This window comes from Octodon degus, unplaced genomic scaffold (genome assembly GCF_000260255.1).
Source record: "Octodon degus isolate 3935 unplaced genomic scaffold, OctDeg1.0 scaffold00287, whole genome shotgun sequence".
Classification (NCBI taxonomy): Eukaryota; Metazoa; Chordata; class Mammalia; order Rodentia; family Octodontidae; genus Octodon; species Octodon degus.
In genome coordinates this window covers 1,653,928-1,657,524 of record NW_004524863.1, presented here as the reverse complement: position 1 = coordinate 1,657,524, position 3,597 = coordinate 1,653,928, and the positions used below count along the sequence as shown (strand labels likewise).

Sequence of the window (3,597 nt, the reverse complement as noted above, 5' to 3'; positions counted from 1 at the left end):
AAAGAAAGAAAGAAAGAAAGAAAGAAAGAAAGAAAGAAAGAAAGAAAGAAAGAAAGAAAGAGATGATGACAGTGGAGATCATGATCAGAATGAAGAAATCAGCACACAGAAAGATAGTGAGAAGAAAAAAAAAAAAACAATGAGACAAGAGTCAGAGCAGCAGCAAGAGGAACGCTGCTGTCCCTGGACCAGCAGAACAGAACCTTTCTGGTACTCCAGGAGAACCCCAGGCCATCCCACTAGCTCACAGAGCTATGAACAGAGTATCAAGCAGATTGGCACCTTTGCCTCTATGGAGCATTTCTGGAGGTTTTATAGCCACATAGTATGTCCTGGGGACCTGACAGGACACAGTGACTTCCATCTCTTCAAAGAAGGAATTAAACCCATGTGGGAGGATGATGCAAATAAAACTGGTGGCAAGTGGATCACTCAGCTGTGGAAGGGCTTGCCTCCTGCTGCTGGGAGGCTTTCATCCTGGTCTTGCTGGGGGAACAGCTCATGGTTGGGGAGGAGATCTGTGGGGCTGTGATCTCTGTCTGCTTCCAGGAGCACATTATTTCCATATGGAATAAGACTGCCAGTGACCAAGCAACCACAGCCTGAATTCAGGGCACACTTCAGTGCATACTTAACCTATCTCCCAACACATTATGGGATATAAAACTCACACCAACAGCATCAAAATGCCAGGCAAGCTGGGCCCTCAAAGGCTCCCTTTTCAAAACCTCTGGTAGCCACTGTTGAATGTGCCATGACTTTCTCCCTCTCTGGATGGCACCATCAATGGAGCTGGCATCATTGGAGTCCTTTGTTCTGTTGGTGTAACACTTGGAAGATCCTTAAGGGCTGGACAAGAGGAATGGAAGAGCACATTATGCTTTGAGTACAGGCTGCTTCACTGCAGCTATGACCACAGCTGAGATCACAAATAAATGGTGCTAAACTAAAAAAAAAAAAAAAATCTTGCAATCACACACCTGAAATCTCTGAAATGATAGCAACTAAAGAAAAGAAACAAGTCCATTAGACTACAGAAGAAATAAGAGCAGAAATAATCTCTCAGGTCCAAAAAGAAAGGACAGCAATCATGAGAGAATAGGTCAGCACAACTAAAGAAGACATGGATAGAAAGACAGGGAATAGAAAAATGATGGAAACACTGAATTAATAATACAGGAGAGAATTCAAATGCATGAAGCAGATTCAAGCAGATAACCAGAAAATTAAGAATGCCATTGAAAACTGCAAAAGCCACTTGAATGAAATTGAAGATAGACTTTTAGACCTCAAAGACAGCGTTGCAACTAATGAACATGAAATAAAAGATCTCTTAAAACTAACAAGGAACCAAAAAGTAACAATTCAGCAGCTACAAGATAATGCAAAGAAAAATAATAGAAGAATAATAGGTGTCAATGAAGCAACAGGAGCGAGCACAAATGGCATAAAAAGATTATTGGCAAAACTACTAGCAGAAATTTTTCCAAACACGAGAAAAGAAACTGACATACAGATATCTAGACATATAGAAGGCAGCACAGTCATAATCACAATAAATCTACACCTAGAAACATAATGATCAAGAACTCAGAAATTCAGCAAAACAATAAAATATTAAAAGCTGCTAGAGAGAAGAAACAGATCACCTACAAAGCAAAGCCCATCAGAATCATGGCAGAGAGCTGCTGGCATCCTCAGAAAAAAAAATGGAAGAACTGTCTGCTGATGTTGCTTCTTTTTCAACTAAATTTAAAAACACCCTGATCCTGTACCATAACATTGAAGATGAAAAGTGGTGAGTTATAAAGAAAACAAAAGATGTAACAGTTTGGAGAAAAACCTCAGAAGAATTTAATAGATATTTCTACAAAGCCCAAGGTGTTGTAGATGATGTGGTCAATACTATAATAGACCATATACACCTAGGGTCTTTCTGCTTGGATTGGGACCACCTAATGACTTCACTGGATATTTTGAAGCACTTTGAAGAGAATTGCTGTGTGATGCATTACACTACTGCTGGTCAGCTTTGGGATATAATTTCCAAAGGGAGTTTGTTGATTTGTCCGACACTGTGGGCTATCAAGAAGGACTTTTTTGGGGCTGGTGAGATGGCTCAGTGGTCTAGAGCACCTACTTAGAACAAGCTTAGCAAAGCACAGGGATCGCGGTTCAATCCCCCAGCACCACATGCCAGTCAGCCCCGTCCCTGGTGGGCTGAGCTGGCCACACACAAAAAATAAATAAGAAAGAAAGAAAGAAAGAAAGAAATAAAGAAAGAAAGAAAGAAAGAAAGAAAGAAAGAAAGAAAGAAAGAAAGAAAGAAAGAAAGGTAGCCTTTAAAAAAAAGGTCAAGAAATTAAATAATAAATAAATAAATGTTTAAAAAAAAAAAGAAGGACTTTTTTCCGGTGGAATAAGTCTTGACTGGAGTGAAAAGAGGCCAGAGTTTATTCATGGATTTAATCATCCTTGTGGCTGGTTTTGTGTTGCACTTACAATCCACACCACAGTCTGTTGACAGGCTATATTCAGACAAATCTACATAGAATGATCCCTCAGTCTGCAGTAGATACAGCCATGGCAAACACCTTAACCAACTTCTATGTTGATTTATGGAAAACCTTACAAAGCATGATATGTTTAGACTTGTACTGTGGTCCTGGAATCAGCTCTTTCCTTTAGCTTATGGCCTGTGAAACTCAACAATTCTATTTCTGTATATCCTGTGGGAATATTTGACATGTTTTTGGCTTAGTAGTATAGTATTTTATGTTGTTCCTAAAGCACCTAGTTATTTAAAGAGAATACATAGCTATTTGAAATACATAGCTATTTGAGTAGATTTTAGTTCTCTTAAACTTTTATTTGTTTAGTGTTTCTCTTACATCATGTTTGGTGTGGCAGTGTGTTTACAAATGGAGAACATGTGCTCACTTCAGCAGCACATATACTAAAATTGGAATGATAAAGAGAAGATTAGCATGGCCCCTGCAAAAATGGAGAACATGGTCAAAATCCACAAAGAAACAAACAGTAGTTCTTTGCTCCTGAGTCAAGAAATTGAATAGTGCCTCCTGAGTATTTTGGCTTTTTTGAAATTAGAGAAAAAGCAAGCATCATTCTCTTTTAGATCTTCTTGAACATCATATAAAATTGTTAATATTTTTTGAAGGTACAGGCTAGTGCTTTACTTTTAATTTATTCTATAAGTTTGTCAGTATCTTGGGCAAAAAGAAAGAGCCCCTTTTCTATATTTTGTTAAAAATTTGTCAATTGACTTGCACTAACTTAGGTATTAATATAAAAAATATTATGCCAGCCAATGGGTTTTCATAAACGGCTTTTACCAGACTGAAGTAGAGGCCATCTATTCCAATTCTCTGTAGGAATTTGAACATGAATGAGTGTTGGACTTTGTCAAAAGCCTTTTCTGCATCAATGGAGATGATCATGTGGTTTTTAGTTTTCGCTCTATTGATATAGTGTATTTCATTTATAGATTTTTTAATATTGAACCATCCTTGCATCCCTGGGATGAATCCTACCTGGTCATGTTGTATGATCTTCTTGATGATTTGCTGTATTCTATTT

At 37.9% G+C, this 3,597-nt stretch overlaps 3 pseudogenes; all 3 read left to right on the top strand.

Annotated features, from left to right (window-relative positions):
- LOC101572533 overlaps positions 1-758 on the top strand; it is a 1,037-nt pseudogene extending 279 nt beyond the window's left edge.
- A 951-nt stretch (positions 759-1,709) lies between these two features.
- LOC101585975 lies at positions 1,710-2,688 on the top strand (annotated as a pseudogene).
- A 244-nt stretch (positions 2,689-2,932) lies between these two features.
- On the top strand, positions 2,933-3,045 carry LOC111814295 (annotated as a pseudogene).
- The last annotated feature ends 552 nt before the right edge of the window (positions 3,046-3,597 follow it).